The following is an 18,244-nucleotide window of genomic DNA, read 5'->3' on the forward strand; positions in this document are numbered from 1 at the left end:
ACACCAGCCTTCAGACACCAGCTAGAGATTCCAGCCAGAGACACACCAGCCTTCAGACACCAGCTGGAGATTCCAGCCAGAGACACACCAGCCTTCAGACATACCAGCTGGAGATTCCAGCCAGAGACACACCAGCCTTCAGACATACCAGCTAGAGATTCCAGCCAGAGACACACCAGCCTTCAGACATACCAGCTAGAGATTCCAGCCAGAGACACACCAGCCTTCAGACACCAGCTGGAGATTCCAGCCAGAGACACACCAGCCTTCAGACATACCAGCTAGAGATTCCAGCCAGAGACACACCAGCCTTCAGACATACCAGCTAGAGATTCCAGCCAGAGACACACCAGCCTTCAGACACCAGCTGGAGATTCCAGCCAGAGACACACCAGCCTTCAGACACCAGCTCCAGATTCCAGCCAGACACACCAGCCTTCAGACACCAGCTAGAGATTCCAGCCAGAGACACACCAGCCTTCAGACACCAGCTAGAGATTCCAGACAGAGACACACCAGCCTTCAGACACCAGCTGGAGATTCCAGCCAGAGACACACCAGCCTTCAGACATACCAGCCAGAGACACATCAGCCTTCAGACACACCAGCTAGATATTCCAGCCAGAGACACACCAGCCTTCAGACATACCAGCCAGAGACACATCAGCCTTCAGGCACCAGCTAGAAATTCCAGCCAGAGACACACCAGCCTTCAGACACACCAGCCTTCAGACACCAGCTGGAGATTCCAGCCAGAGACACACCAGCCTTCAGACACACCAGCCTTCAGACACCAGCTGGAGATTCCAGCCAGAGACACACCAGCCTTCAGACATACCAGCTAGAGATTCCAGCCAGAGACACACCAGCCTTCAGACACCAGCTAGAGATTCCAGCCAGAGACACACCAGCCTTCAGACACCAGCTAGAGATTCCAGCCAGAGACACACCAGCCTTCAGACACCAGCTGGAGATTCCAGCCAGAGACACACCAGCCTTCAGACATACCAGCTGGAGATTCCAGCCAGAGACACACCAGCCTTCAGACATACCAGCTAGAGATTCCAGCCAGAGACACACCAGCCTTCAGACATACCAGCTAGAGATTCCAGCCAGAGACACACCAGCCTTCAGACACCAGCTCCAGATTTCAGCCAGACACACCAGCCTTCAGACACCAGCTAGAGATTCCAGCCAGAGACACACCAGCCTTCAGACACCAGCTAGAGATTCCAGCCAGAGACACACCAGCCTTCAGACACCAGCTAGAGATTCCAGACAGAGACACACCAGCCTTCAGACACCAGCTCAAGATTCCAGCCAGAGACACACCAGCCTTCAGACACCAGCTAGAGATTCCAGCCAGAGACACACCAGCCTTCAGACACCAGCTCAAGATTCCAGCCAGAGACACTGTCTAGCCTGGGTTAGAATCTCGACTCAGCTATAAACTGCCACCCTGGTGATTCACAAGCAGGGCGAGGCATCAATGTCCGTGCCATCCCTTGGATGGACCTTAAACTGGGTGTGCTGCCTGCTCGGATTAGTTGTTGAGAGTTGTTAAAAATCCCACGGTGTCCTTCGTGAATAGTAAGCGAGCTATCACCAGTACCCTACTCTTCCTGCTCTAATCTACAGGAGGCACTGCATCAGCAGCACTAACCATTCCCCCTCACTCAATGATGCTACCCATAGCCTCTGCTGCACAGAAAGGAGGGAGAAGAAAAAGAAGTGATCGACGACTGTGCAGCAAATATTAGCAACACGTGATGCACGATCCAGATAGACAGTTCCACACACCTGTATTAACTTGTCTACAACATCTCGGCTCACAGAAGAGCGAGGTTACAGAGGGAAGAAAGCAATCTACCGGCAGTGGGACAGTGGGGCGACAGTTGTACAAATCAAGCAAAGGAATGACTGAAGAGGAAGGGAGGACAGAGAGCCGAAAGAGAGGAAGGGTGGGGGGGGGGGGACACGGTAACCTCCAAATCCAACATTGGGTCAATGTCAGTGTGTTCTCTGGGTGTGGTTAACGGGGGTAAAAAAAGATCATGGGTCCATATGGGGGAATGACATGATTGTGGTGTACCTCTTGCTTGAAGCCCTGGAGTGAAAAGTAAAATCGAAGGTTGTTCCACCTCGGGAAAGAGTGAGATGGAAAGTCTTTGTGAGTTTAACATGGAGAAGGATACAAGAAGAATGTACATGTCCTGGAGGAGCTGCGGATGATCAGAGGGCTGAGAGAGAGAGAGAGAGCAAAAGGAGCAAGACACGAGTAGGGGAGGTAAAAGACCGAGAGGCACTGACCTTCCTGCGATGTGAGAGCAACAGGTGTTGTGCTTCGGTCTCATCATGGGGATATTCCAATAATATCTAGAGCTTAAAATTCACTAAAACCCAAGGAAGTAGATGTGGTTCTGGAGCACCGGTCTGAAGGGGGAGAGAAGTACTCCATGGGCTACAGACAAAGACATTGGAGGCAGTGATTTGTCCTGAATTTGATTGTACTAATAGTAATTGGACACGACAAGAGCCTATCTGCAGGGCTAAGTCTGCCACCTGCGAACGAAGCATATCTGATATAAACTTATACAAATCCGTGTGACCGTTGCACACTGTAACTTCTTTACCAATTCAAGACCAAAGTGCTCCCACAAAGGTTTGTTCGAAAACGTAGATGCCTTGAACCTGAATTGATGACAGAAAGTCATGAACATTACAAATTAGTTTCCGACATTCATATGATTGCAATGTCTGAAAAGATGGCATACAGGAAGTTACACACCTATCGACTCGGGACATCGGTATTGCAGCACTCTCTGAGGTTCGGAGACCGGATTGCGGCGAGATCATGGTGGGTGGTTACACCTACTATTGGTCTGGTCACTCTGATGGTTACCATACTCAAGGAGTTGCTGTAGCTGTGTCGAATAAACTGACTCCAATGATAATTGAGGTAACACTGGTCAACGAGCGCATGATGAGACTAAGGATTTGTCACTCCTTGGCTGTCATTTGCCTGGTCTCTGTATATGCTCCTTTTGAGGTGAGTGATCTCACCCTGAAGGACGCATTCTATGCTACGCTCGAGTCTGTGGTTGATCAGCGCCCACAGACTCATCGCTGGACTTGGTATTCCAACGCTGGCAAAGGAGGTTGACCATGTGCTCATTTATGGTCACTGGAGGATGATCCAGAACTGCAGGGTCTACCGGAGTACTCAGTTCCTCAATAACGACCACAGGCTTGTTGTAACAGCTCTGAAGTTGCAGCTTAAATCCTGGAGAATGGTACCATCCCAGCCGAGGTTGGATGTTGGCAAGCTCAAGGATGAGAGGGCAGCTGAGGAGATTGCGAACAGGCTGAGAGAGGATTTGGGGGGGGGGGGTCTGGGTGTTTTGAGGAATCCTGAAGAGTTGTGGGGTGCCTACAAGAACACCATCCTTGATGGCGAAGAAGAATTTTGTCTCTCAAGGGAGGCTGGATACCATTGACCAGAGTTGCAGGGCAAGGCTGAATGGCAGAGCTGAGCTGTTCACAGAGCTGAAGCGAAAAACTGTACATGTGCCAAGGATGGACAAGGGGGCCTATGTGGAAGGAATCTGTGAGGGGGAAGAGCATCATGTGTGGTCAAGTGATTCTCACCCTGCTTACAGGAGAATTCATGCATTGCGTTCCTCCAAGCAAGTCCCTCGGTTAGAGCGGTGTGCTGCAGTTAGAGCGGAGGGTGGTGGGCCCTTGACAGAGGAGTCCGAAGGGAAGGCCAACTGGGCCGGTTACTTTGAGCGGCTGTACCAGGCTGATCCACCAGCTGTCGAGTTGCATGTCAGGAGTGTTACTATCCCTATTGCTGATCCTCCAATCAACTGTCATCCACCTTCATTTGTGGAAACACAGGCTGCGATGAACCGGTTGAAATGGGGGTAAAGCCCCAGGGATCTGTGGCATCCATGCTGAACTTCTCAAGGCTGGTTGAAATGCTGTGCTCGTGTCGTTGCATGAGGTTCTGTGCTTTGCCTGGAACACAGGCATCATCCCAACTGACTGGAAGAGGGGCCTTGTTGTCCTTCTCTGGAAAGGGAAGGGTCATCGTGAGGTCAGCAACAATGACTGAGGGGTGACGCTGCTCTCACTGCCGGTCAAGGTCTTTGCTCAGATAATTATTGATAGGGTTCGCCATCATCTGCTTGAGCACCGCATTCAGAGCAGGTCAACGATTGACCGTATCCTTGCTCTTCGGGTCCTCACCGAACACAGGTGAGAGTTTTGATATGGGCTGCTTGCTGCCTACGTTGATCTCTGCAAAGCGTTCAATGCAGTGACTTGGGATGCCTTCTGGAGGATTCTTGATCTTTGTGGGGTGCCACCAAAACTGATCTTTCTGATGTCTGAACTCTACTCTGGTATTGAGAATGCTGTGAGATGTGGTGATACCATCTCTGACTTTTATTTCCAGTTGTTACTGGAGTTCTTCAGGTATGTGTACTGGCCTCCACACTTTCATCGCTTGCATGGACTGAAATCTGAGGAGGATATCGGAGAGATCAAGTTGCGGCGCATTGTTTGGGAATGTCAAGATCTCTGACCTTGATTTCGCAGATGATGCATTCATCTTTGCAGAGACTCGAGATATATTTTTGAGGGCCCTCAACATACTGAATGAGGAGTTGGAGCCACTGGGATTACGGGTTTCCTGGGTCAAAACTTAGATCCAGGCTTTCAACGACATCGTGGATACTGCCATCTTGACTGTACCCATTTGTGGCTCGGATGTTAAGGTCACGGAGAGATTCACTTACCTTGGCAGTGATATTCATGTCTCTGCTGGCTGTGAGCCAGAGGTCAATAGACATCTGGGTCAGGCCTGGGGAGTCATGGATTCACTGGATCATAGGGCGTGGTGCTGTCGGTACCTGTACAGGAGGATGAAAGTCCAAGTCTTCAGGTCCTTGGTGCTTCCAGTCTTGCTCTATGGATGTGAGACTTGGACTCAAACCAGGGACCTGAGACAGAAACTTAATTCCTTTGGTACCAGGTCTCTTTGGAGAATCCTTGGCTATCGCAGGTCAGACTTTGTGTCCAACGAGCGGTTGCTGAGAGAGACTCAAATGAGATTTGTTACCTGCATGGTCCGTGAGCTTCAGTTGCAGCTGTAGGGACCTGTATGCTCGTTTTCCTGATGCTGATCCTACTCACCAGATTCTCTCAGCAAGGGAGCCTAGTGAGTGGAGGAGGCCAATAGGCCGACCACATGCCTTGAGGTTTCAGCATGTTGATCTGCATCTCAAGGAGATGGGGATTGGCCAGGCATCTGCTTGAGGGATGGCCAGATGGAGGCCCCTGGTGTACCGGTGGAAAGTGGATGCAGCGACGCGCTGCTCTGGCGCATACTCCCATACCTGACCTGACTTGTTTTTAGGCTACAATACGTCCGGACCTAGCTTCTTCATCTGTGCTATCGAGCTGGGGATCACTTCATTTTTTCACAGTAATTATAAAATATTACACTTTTTTTCAAATACCTCATCCCCACGGCAAAATATCCACATAAATCTAAAACAAATTGGAAAGACTCATGGCGAAGAATATTCAAATGTTCGTGACCTCCTGTGACAAATTTGGCAAATCAGAACCAGCATTACACAACATAAAGGTACAACTATGCCTGCTGTTGGCTTAATGGTTGAGGTGTTGGGCTTGGGATCCTGAGTTCAAACCCCCCTTGGCTGTTGAATTAATACCAGGTGGGGTTGACTCTGCCTATCGTCAGCAAAATGAGTGCCAGCTTTCTGGTATCCTGTGTTGGACTGGTGACCTGTCCAGGATTGTACCCTATAGCCAAGGAGACTGCTTCGGCAGCACCAATCCTCTGCACAGAGTATGGTCCCAATGGATGGATGGATGGAAGGTAATTAGTGTTACTGACCAATAACAAGTGACGTTCTAGGTGGCAAGACCACGGATGAAGGCAATATGGTGATGCTCTCCTCTGTTGACTTGGATAAGACTTCAGAGTTCTTGTCAAAATTCTGCGTTTTGCATCTTGTTTCTTCAACACAGGTTTCCCCCCCCCCTCATAATCCCACGATATTAAACATTTTTTTAAATGCAAAAGGATGTGGGGATGTTACTCCACAAAGCATGTAAACAAGGTCGAGATAGTCACAAGAACTAGCTCACTCCAACTTGGATACGCTGCTTCTACTCATCCAACAATAGATGGAGGCCCTCAATGTTAAGACATGGGATCAGGGCCATCTCTTGAGACATATCTCATATACAGTACATTGTGCCATCCCACCTTGCTCTCCAAACTCTCTGCCTATGGTATCCGAGATCAACTCCACACATGGCTTTACTGACTTCCTCTACTCTCCAAACCAATGTGTGGCTTTCAAGGGAATCCTTTCATCTCCTCACCCTGTTAAGATTGGAGTGCCCCAAGGCAGTGCTGTAGGCTCCATCCTATCCCTAATCTTAATCAATGATTATAATGATTCTCTGGAAAATCCCCTTTATCTATTTGCTGATCTGATTCCATCCTCTGCCATGACATCCTTCTCAGGCAAGCTCCAGTCTCTTCCCTCTTTTCACACCTTGACAAAATCACAAGCTGGTCAAACATTTGAATATGTCTTTCAGTCCTGACAAATCATTCACTCTCACCCTCTCTCTCCGAAAGGACCGTTTGGAAAACCCAAAACATTAACTTCCTTAACAAACCACTTGAAGAAGTTCAGTCACTCAAAGTTTAGGGTCTCACCATCAGCCATGATCTTTCTTGAGCAGACCATATTTCCAGGATGGCCTCCAAAGCTAGCCTCCGGCGGCACATCCTCCGTTATACAAAGTCCTCTCTTGGAGTCTTGGCACACTTAAACTCCTATCCACCTGTGAGGCCTTCATCTGGAGCTTGACGGAGTACTGCTCTCCCCTCTGGGCTCGCTCTCCTGACTCACATCTTCCTCAGCTTGACACCTTAAAAACCAAAGTCTGCAAGCTGTTAGGTATCAATGCCCCATAATCAGACATGGCACCTGAAGTTTCCATCACTGCTCAACAAAACAAGAGAGTTCATGGAACACCTTAAACAACACAGTCTTGGAGAAAAAAGGACATGGGAAGGGTCTTTTAAACTCTTGTTTTGTGTTTCCGGGCACGATCTATATTTCCTACGAGCCACCATTTTGTCTGAATCTCAATATTCCCCAACGCTGAGAGAACGAGCAAAAAATTTGACAAGTCGGGAGACGACGATGGTTCGTTGGCATTTTTGAACGGGCATCTTTTCCATCAAAATTGACCAAATCAAATCGGATTTTTTTTTATATGTTGTACTTATGGATATTACGCACAGCTTCTAGGAAATGAAATTGCGAGAAAAAAAAAATAGTTCAAGTGGGCGTGGCTCCACCCACAAGGGGCGTGGGACGCCTCTCATACAAAAAGACACAACTAGACCATGATATCTAGCTTGTGTCCAAGTTTCATCAAGATTACATCAAACGTCATGGAGCGATGCTTTGGAGAGAGTCACAAACAGACAGACAGACAGACAGACAAAATGAAAATAGTGGTCACTGCTGGCGCCTGCGAACCAATTGGTTGAGGTGGCCTAAAATGGCATCATATTTTGTCCAAGTACTGTACTGCTAAATTGGAAGTTTTTGGAAGTGGCAAAAGGCGATTTGTGTTCTAGTGTTCAATATATGATTAAATTGAAATACAATGAAGATTTTAAAAGATGTCGAAAAAAAACCAAAACTTTTTTGGGAAGTTTACTGCAGTTGATGCACCGTCTTTTTACACCACCTTATTTAACACATTACATTTGTTATTCGTGCCTGTTGTTTGTCTCCTTTGTGACGTCCTTAAAAACAGGAAGTTTCCTGTTTGGAATGATTTTCTGTATCTGTAAACAGATATCTGGCATCTGGAGACAGACAGAGTGAACCAACTCCTTCACCGTGCTTTAATTTGAGGTGCACACGCAGGATAAAAGCGCGATGCACAGTTCACAGCACAGCTCTGGAACTCACAGCACGGTTCACAGCACAAGTCAGATCAGGACTTCCATCGCTGCTCAACAAAACGTCTTGAAGCACATTTCATAGCATGTCAGCTCTGCAACTGCATAGATCGGATCAGGAGTTCCATCACTGCTCAACAAAACAACTCGAAGCACAGTTCACAGCACAGCTCTGGAACTCACACACATGGCTGATGACTCACAGCTTGCCTTTGTTTCCTGTGCCTGAGCTGCTGAGAAAACGGTTTCACCTGTTAATGGGAACTTTGCCTTTTCCTCCACTTGCTTTGTGTCTTGCACGGCTGAAGAATGCTTTTGTTTCTCAGATTTAAACTCTTTCATTCGCTGTCAAATTCAAAGGCATTCATTTTTGGAATGTGCAGAGCAGTCAAAGGCTTGGTGGGGATTGCAGACGAAATGGAAAAAGTGTCATAATGGTTGGATTTAATTTTTTTAATGAAAAAAGTAACTTCTGAACAGTGATGTAGCCATTCTTGTTCCTCGTACACAGGTCCTTCAAATCTCTCGACCCAACGGACGAACAATTTCAAATTCATCATCAGAATAACTTTACGTGTCCATCGTAACCCTGTAGAAGTCCTGGCCGTTGGAGTTAAACTCATTCACACAGTCTGTGTCACAATTAATATCACAACAATCGTTATGGTTAAAACCCATTGATTACCTCTTTGTTGAGCATACATAAACTGCAATGGTTAGAGCGTCTATTCTGAGTCTGGGAGGTCTGAGATTCGAATCCGAGCTGAATCACACTAAAGACTTTAATATTGAATGATATGTGCTGCTTCCTCACTTCATGATTAGCACTTAAAAGGGAGAGAGCATACTCCTGTATTGAAGTTCTTTGCAATTGGGAACTCAATATTATTATAACATCCATTCTTTCTGCTTGTTTTGGGATTTATTCATTTCTTCATTCATCTGCAGCCTGTGGCTGCTTGGCTGCATCATTTTCTGGGGGCATGGTTCTGCCGCTGATGCAGTGCCCCCTGTTACCAGGAAGCTGGTAATAATTTTTGCCTATCTCGGAAGGATGACAAGCCGAGTCAACTCACCTGGTGTTAATTCAACAGGGAAAAATAGGGGCTTGAAACTCAAGAACCTAATATCTTAAGCCAGCTACCAGAGCCATGAAGCCAACACCAGGCTTTCAGCTGTAAGGGTGAAAATGCGAAATTTTCTTCCGTGATTGTTCTGATTGGTTAGAGCAGTATTTCTCAATAGGTGGGTCGTGACCCCCAAAAGGGTCGCGAGCGAATTTCCTGGGGGTTCATGAGCTGTCTGCGTTAAGTAGTTGCACAAATCAGTGATGGTCCCACCAACTTATGCCTGGTGTTGGCTTAATGGTCAGGGTGGTGGGCTTTGGATCCTAGGGTCCCGAGTTCAAATCCTGCTCATCTGTTGAATTAATACCGAGTGGGGTTAACTCGGCCTGTCATCCTTCTGAGGTCGGCAAAATGAGTGCCAGCATGCTGGTATACTGTGTCGGAGTGGCGACCCGTCCAGGATTGTGCCCAATAGCCAAGGAGACTGCTTATGCAGCACCAACGCTCTGCACAGAGTATGGTCCCAATCTCCTCCTCCTCCTCCCACCAACTTACCGATGTGAACTTGCATTCTCAAGCTTGGTAATGATCTAAACTAAAGCCACAAACAGGTTGATCAATGTCGAGAGTGAGCTACGATGTTCACTGAGTAAGACTAGTCCCCAAATTGACATGTGTGGAAAAAGGAAACAAAAATGGCCGATTCCAGCCTTTTTATAAAAATGGCCCAGATTCCAGCCTTTTGATAAAAAATGGTCCAGATTCCAGCCTTTTTATAAAAATGGCCCAGATTCCAGCCTTTTTATAAAAATGGCCCAGATTCCAGCATTTTTATAAAAACGGCCCAGATTCCAGCCTTTTTATAAAAACGGCCCAGATTCCAGCCTTTTTATAAAAATGGCCCAGATTCCAGCCTTTTATAAAAATGGCCCAGATTCCAGCCTTTTATAAAAATGGCCCAGATTCCAGCCTTTTATAAAAATGGCCCAGATTCCAGCCTTTTTATAAAAATGGCCCAGATTCCAGCCTTTTTATAAAAATGTTCCAGATTCCAGCCTTTTTTTTTATAAAAAATGGCCCAGCTTCCAGCCTTTTGGCAACTCCTGTAGTTAGGGTTGGAAATAAAGGAACCGGCACAGTTTCCCCACCTGGGAATGAAATCCCCCCCCCCCCCACAACACCACTTGAATAAATCCAGTATTTCCCCAGGAAAGTGGGGTTTTTTTTCAAAATCTTCATTCCTGTGTTGTTGTTTTTTTTAAACCCATGTAGGGATAACAGGGGGGTCGTGGTGACCAAATACTGCGCCGAGTAGGTCGTCTGGTAAATCCAGCTGAGAAACACTGGGTTTGAGGAATTTGAGAGTAGTTTATTACCGAGGACAGATGTTAATGATGGACCAGGTGTGTGTGTGTGTGTGTATTTATGTGTGTGTGTGTGTGTGTGTGTGTGTGTGTGTGTGTGTGTGTGTGTGTGTGTGTGTGTGTGTGTGTGTGTGTGTGTGTGTGTGTGTGAGCGCGCTGATAGGATTGCCGAGGGGGACGCACACATGCCTCAAAGCCGTCAGGCGTTCGTTCAAATCCCGACCCCAGCTATAAACTGACATTCTGGTGTTCTGCATGCAGGACAATGTGTCCATATGTGTGCCGTTCCATCTGTCAGCATTAGTTGGCACACGTTTAACATCCCACAGTGTCCTTCGTGGAGAGTAGGCGAGTTATCGATGACACCATAAACAAATTCCAAACTCCTGCACGAACTACTTCTGGGGGAGGGATGGCAAACCCCCCAAGTATAACCCTTGCCAAGAAACTGTTTCGGTAGAACCAACACTGTAACACACAGTGGGGGGGGGATGTGTGTGTGTTTTGTTGGTTATCTCCATATGGTTATCTTTGAAGGTGGAACGGTCTCCCAGGTCTGGAAGTGTCCACCTCGGTTTTAGCAGGAGGGTGAAAGCATGGTAAATGGGACATTTCAATATTAGGGTATCAAAAGTAAATTTTTAAATGCATAATTATGCCTGTTCAATAGATATAAATTTCATATTAAATCTAGATCTGCACGAATATGAATAGATGTTGTGTTGAAAATGTTGAGGCTCAATGTTGAACGGTTACTATTTTACAGGCACGTGAATATTGCCATGTTTCTGCATTTACAGTGTAATCAGTGGCCAAATTTGACATGGCATTTTTATTTGTATAATATAAAACATCAGATGGCAGCACAGGTAGTAATTAATGCTACCAGAAGGAGGCTATGGCCTTGACCTTTCATCCACATGGAATTTTCCTAGAAATGCAGCATGGTTTTGACAATATAACCACTGCAGATGACATACCTTCGTAATCAGCTTGTGAAAGAAATCCATAGATGCCGCACTAGCCCACACAGGTAAGCTTAATTGTATTTTAAAAACATGTAATTACTTTTCAAATATTAAGTGTAATTAAGTAATTAAGTTTAAATTAATAAATATATCCCATTATGACACTATAGTTGAATATAAATTAAGTAAAAATATTAAGTAATTAAATCACACTACTTATAACAAGTGCTAAAACCTGTATTTGGTGCTGTGTATTTAATACATCAGCTGTGAACTGACAAGTAGTCCATTTCTGTCACGTACCTCAACACCCTACTTACCCCCATGATTTTGTTAAAATTTTCAAAAATATAATATTTACAATCATTTTCTTTATGTCAGTTGGTACAGGACATGTTATAAAATGTTATTAGGAAGTAAGGGCATCTCTAGAATATAGATTTATATTTTAAAATAATTAACTTATTATTTTCTGTCACGTACCTCAACATTTTCTACATATTTGTTATTTGTGCAATATTAGGTGCTCTATACTGAAAATTCTACACAATGAATGAGCCTTGTGCATTAAATCTCTCCATCTATGGTTACAGCTAGTATGATATATCCCCAAGAGGATTATTTAACAGCCTTATTTGATTGTAATTTTGGTATGCCAATATATGCGATCATGCAATATATCCCAAGTAAATTGTGGAAAAATTGTGCTGTGAAGCACTTTTTGAGGATTGCTACTGTCTCACATAAAGTATTGTATGGCTATATTCTAATTTTATTTGCATAACTACCTAGTAATAAAGCACTTAAAATGAATAAAACATATATATATATATATATATATATATATATATATATATATATATATATATATATATATATATATATATATATATATACAACATTTAATTATTTTTAAATAAATTGTCAAAAATAAGGAAAATAGCAAAAATGCCTAAAATTAGTCTACCAGCAAAAACTGCAGAAAATGCATAAAATTGTCCCACAAAGTGTTTTGGACAGTTGCTAATGCGTTAGATAAGTATTTATATGTGTAATATTCTGTTTTTACCTGCTGCGGTCAGTCAAACCAACATCACATTGTTTATGAACAACACCAATGTCTGTGTGTTTATTTATGCTCCATTATTACTTTAATAAACATTGGTAATTGCTAGTATGACAAGGAGAGACATACATTTACTCTAAATGAAAGTAAAAACTCACTGGTCACACATTTTGTGAAATTTCTGTGCCTAAGGGTGCCTCAGCTTCACCCAATTTAACTGTTCAGACCCCTTTAATTATATTTACTTTCTTTTTTATTTTCTTATTCAACACACTCTCATGTACATTTTGGTATATGATACATGGAAATATATTGATTTTGAAATTTTCATGTCTGTGGCCACTTTGAGTCCCATTTACCATGCTTTCACTGGGAGGTCATAATTCATGGACCAAATTGGGAAGTTTTCTTGTTTTCAGTTTTGTTCTGAGGAATCTTTTCAGGATCATCACCAAGCCCCGGACAGCTTCCAACTGTAGTTTGCTTGTAGTAATATTCCCAGGGATGGTTTTTAATATCTCCGAAAGGTTCTTCTTTGTCAATCCCGTTGCTCTAATTATAACTGGGACAATTTCGGCTCTCTTCAGCATCCAGGATCTTTTCACTTCATTTTTGAGGTCTTGGTATTTGATCATTTTCTGATTTCTGCATCGCTTAGGCCAAAATCGCTGGGTACTGACACGAGTGACATCTCAATTAGCAATGCCGTCTTTCCTTTTTTTTGTACCTCAGTACTATATCCAGTCGCAATGCTCTGTTTTCTGTGTTCACACTCGATGGGATCATCAGTTCGTACGTGAGCGTTACTTCCTTGTTTTAAATGACTGCTTTTGGTTCATGTTTCCATGAGTTTTCTGGAGGTGGGTTTTCTGGATATTGAGACCTTCACAGATGTGTCAATGGATTACTCTACATACCTTGTTGTGCCTTTGTGTGTACAGATGTTCTGACATGAGCTTTTTTTACATCCCTATAGGAGGTGGCTCACACTTTCTGTTTCTCCCTTGCAGAACCTACACTTGTCTGATTGACTCAGTCCCACCATCTTCTTAAAGCGATTGGTGTCATGTTCTTGGTCTTAGGCATTAATAATGATTCGTTCTCCATCCCAGTTGAGCTGACCTTTTCTTAACCACTGTAAGGAGCCTTATTTGTGTATGCCCAATCTGTCCAGCACCATTTTTTGTTAAACCTTCCTGCTCTTTAATCGTTCTCCCAATTGTCAGTGTATCTCTGTTGATATTTCGTTTTATATTTTTCTTTTATCCTTTTTGCAGTTATTACGTCCGCCCACCGAATGTGGACAGAGGTTATGTTTTCACCCCTCTTGTCTGTCTGTTTGTTTGTGTGCAGGACATCTCAATAAGTTGTGGACGGATTCAGACAAAACTTTGTGGACAGGTTGGGTGTGTGACTAGGATGAATTGATTCGATTTTGGTGAAGATCGTATCAGAATCCGGGTAGAGATATGCGCTTTACCGAGTGCCCTTCGAGTTGGGGCTGCATTATTTGCTGTTTTGGTTTTCTGCGTGACATCCTCCATTTATGCCTGTCTTTGGGAATTTGTTGATAGGTTAGTTTGGGATTCCTTTTTTGGCTTTCTTTCTTTGTGTTTGCATACAAATTGGATTCGTTAGCCTGTTGAATGTTTCACGCACCCTGCCATTCCTACATTTGTCATTCTGAGCACTTGGTTGAGCTCAATCAGGCTGCTACCTCCTTCTCATCTCAGCAGGTACATTCTCGGGATGCATGGATAGTGAGGATAGTGTTTTCATGACATGGATAGTATTTTGTTATCTAGTAAATTGATTTCCGCTTGTGGCCAGTTTATTATTCTGCAGTTGTATTGGAATACTGGTATTGCGAGTTGGTTTGTGGCTTTAATTTTGTTCCATGGAGAAAGGTATTTTTTCAGGATCAGCCTCGTTCTATGCAGGTATTCTTTGGTAATTGTTTTGTGCATTTGTTTGTGACACATTTGGTGGTCCTTTTCCACTGTGAGGTATTTGTATGATGCTTCATTTTCTAGTTCCCATATTGTTGTATTGAGATCGATTTTAATGTTGGTCATTTTTGTTGGTTTACCATGTACGAATGTGCACTTGGCACACTTATCTAGAACAAATTCCATTAGAATGTCATCAGAGTACCATTTCACTGAGAGGGAGAGAGTAAGAGAGAGAGAGAGAGAGAGAGTGTGTGTGTGTGTGTGTGTGTGTGTGTGTGTGTGTGTGTGTGTGTGTGTGTGTGTGTGTGTGTGTGTGTGTGTGTGTGTGTGTGTGTGTGTGTGTGTGTGTGTGTGTGTGTGTGCTTCCTGTCACCTTGTAACCATTTATGGCAATTTTCTACAGTGGAAGTGCATGGATAATTTCATCGGTCCAGAGCAGCCAGCAAATCCTGGTCTTCATGGCATATATCCACTTGTTGAGGCAGGACAGCCCAGAAGTATGCACACTCACCTTTGAGCTGTCTTGCCTGGGTTTGAATCCCGATCCAGCTACAAGCTGTCATTCTAGTGTTACACAGTCACAACACAAGGCATCACTCCTTACTGAGTGCTGTTCTGGTTCCATTTTCTGCCTGGTTATCTCTGAATCCATCTTTTATAATTCTTACATTCATCTCCATCTTCGATGCTGAAGAAAAATGTGAATTTGATGAGTTTTATTTGAACAAAAGCAATTTGGGAGTAAAGGTTTTGTTGTAGGCCAAGCATCCTGATGAGAATTAATGTGCGGATATGTTTGCTCAGCCTTCGGGTCTATTCTGGTCATTAGGCTGCGAGAAATGCTCTCCAGATGGTTCGTTCAAATACACTGCTTATGTTTGTGGTTTGTGTATACAAATAGAGGGTTTGTCCAATTTTGTCTCACTTTGTGGATGCAGAGGGTTGCATTAACCTGCTGTTTGATTTTAACTTTTGTTTGCTTAACAATTAATCCCTAATACATGCTGGTATCTCACTGGAAGACCAAAGTGCACCCCCTCTTCGCTGGATCACTGCAAAGCCAAATTGCTTCCAAGCTGGCAATAAAATAATGGGAATAACATGCCGATTGTCGGAATCATACCTCCTCTTGTGCAAGTTCTGGAATATTCAGAAGCAATCAAACGAAATGAAGTGTAGGAAAAGAATTTAACAAACGATTTGTTATTTCACCATTTGTAGTCATGCATTCAGATCAACAAGTTAGGGTTGGCAGGATAGCTGAGAGGTTTGTGCACTCGCCTCTGGGTGTCCGGTCTGCTGGCATTAGTTGGTGGACGTTAAAGGTCCCATGGTGTTCTTTGGCCAGAGTAGTATCTCACGGATCTCCCGCACCTTGAACACATCACACATTCCTGCCCAAATCACCACCAGTTGAGCACGAGGCCTGCCAAGTCTGTTAATGATGGACTTGGGTCAAAAACCTTCCCTGGCTGACCTCACCAGCTAATGGGAATAATTGGGGCCTTTAAAGTAGTAGTTCTAGTAATATTATACTCATGCGGACAAGCAGCCTGGATACATCACACATTCCCCCATTCCACCTCCATGACATCTGAATCTCCACAACCAAACTCATTAAAAACTTAAATGAATGCTCTCAAGCAACTTAGGAACACACCAAGGAGGGGAAATAAATATATTTAAGAGTATCCAAACAAAATTATCATTAATGTATGTATGTATGTATGTATGTATGTATGTGTTGTTGTGGAAATGGCTTCTTGGGGATAGGACTGTATAGCTAAGAAACAGTGATTCACTTTGTGCATGTATTAGCATAAGAGTAAGGTAATTTAATTGTGAGAAAGGATTATGCAGGATATTTGTATTGAAATTAAAGCTGTCATCCACCCTCCTTAATAGTTGTGTCTAAAACTCTTTCTCCCTTGAAACCCTTTCGAATGTTCCACCATTTGTAATTTGTCATATTATCATATCTGCTTTATCGGGAAATTTGGCCTTGGAACACCGAGGAGGCACAATTTTTGGCACGACCCAGCGAGCTTCGAACGTTCGAAAAGAATCGACAGGCTCAGAGGCAGGATTTTGTTTCGAGTTATGGCCAAACCACCAATCGGTGCAGAGCAGACAAGGCGCTGGGGACGTCACAAGGGTATAGTGCCAGTGGAAATTAAAAGTGTAAGAGAGGAGCTGAATGGATGTGCTGGGATGAAGGTGTGTGAGGACTTCGTGACCCTACAGGTGGTGTAAGAATCCGTGCAGGGAGACTTGGCAGAGAAGCACGATTGTGGGGTGGAGCCGACCATTGCCATGACCAGGTACGTGGAGACAGATGACAGAACGGGGAGTGGGTCCAGTTAACAGGGGTTTGGACAGGGTCTCTCGCCAGTGAGGTGTGCGAGCCTGTGTGGCTGCTGGGTTCTCTGTGGGGGGAATCTACGGGGATCAGCAGCGATCATTTAGAGGGCAGAAGACTGAGCAAGCAGATAATAGGCTGACAGGAGATGATAGTGTAAGAAATGATTTTAGAAGACTTCTTTATTTGAAATTGACATTGGGGTTTGAGATTTATTTTGAATTGGCTGACGTTAGAGTAGATATCTTCCTCCTTTTTCCTCTTCCCATTCCGATGGAATTAGGAAAGATGGGGAATGGAAGAAGAGTCCATGAGGTGAGTGTGATGAGGTGTGTGAGCAATCTTTTTCGGATTCACGACTGAATGAATGGTGTGAAGTGGGTGTTTGTAAATGTGATTAAGGGGAAGCACATCCCCTGTGTTCACGTTAGGTAGATTCAGCTGTTTCGAAACGGGATGCTGTTCCGGTGTTGGTGCTGGCTGGAGAAAGTAATTCCCCGCGCACATGATGTGAAAAGTGTGGTTAAGCTATTTGTTCTTGTCCGTCCATCCATCTGTCTTCTCAGTTTATGATTGTCAGTTCTTGATTGAGGAACAATATGTAAATTTATTGTTATATTTTGAACACGAATCGGAACATGATTAAGGAGACAAGTCTGTCGTTTTAACGTACCTTGGCTTAGAATTCATGCTGACCGCACATACACAGAGAGGAGTGAGATAATATTTTCACTCTGTCTGTCTAATAGTCAAACAAAATGGAAAATCATTCCAAACGGAAAACTTGCTGTTTTTAAGAGCATTATAATGGACACATACAACAGGCACGAATAACTCATGTAACGTGTTGGATAGGGTGATGTAATAGACGCTGGAGAATATGGTGGTGGAAGCTGTAATTAAAAAAAAATTATTTACCTTTAAACCTCTTTACACCTTTATTTAAATTAAATTATATACTTTAACAGTGGATAACACAAATCGCCTTCATCATACTTCCAAGAACCTCCAGTTTTGCAGAGGTGTGTTCAGTTACCAAGTTTCTTGTAGAGTGCTCGCCAGGTGGCTTAAGCACTCAAGCAAGCACTTGATTCAAAACTGGTGATAAGGAATGGCTGGCATGGCAAGCATGCTGAACTTGCTGCGAGCTAGCTGTTTTCAAGCTGCAACTAGATAAGGACAGATGTTAAAGAAGGACCAGGTGTGTGTGTGTGTGTGTGTGTGTGTGTGTGTGTGTGTGTGTGTGTGTGTGTGTGTGTGTGTGTGTGTGTGCTGATGCTGCAAAGGTGAAAGACCAAATATGCAAGCATGCCAGCTAGCTGTTTGGTAACTGAACACACCTCAGTGTTTGGACAGAATTAAGTTATTTATATGACTTTTACAATCTTTATTTTACTTAAAATGTAATTATATACTTGAAGACAGTCATGCACAAA

This window comes from Eptatretus burgeri, chromosome 4 (genome assembly GCF_056783735.1).
Source record: "Eptatretus burgeri isolate ZD-2024b chromosome 4, Ebu_testis_v1, whole genome shotgun sequence".
Classification (NCBI taxonomy): domain Eukaryota; kingdom Metazoa; phylum Chordata; class Myxini; order Myxiniformes; family Myxinidae; genus Eptatretus; species Eptatretus burgeri.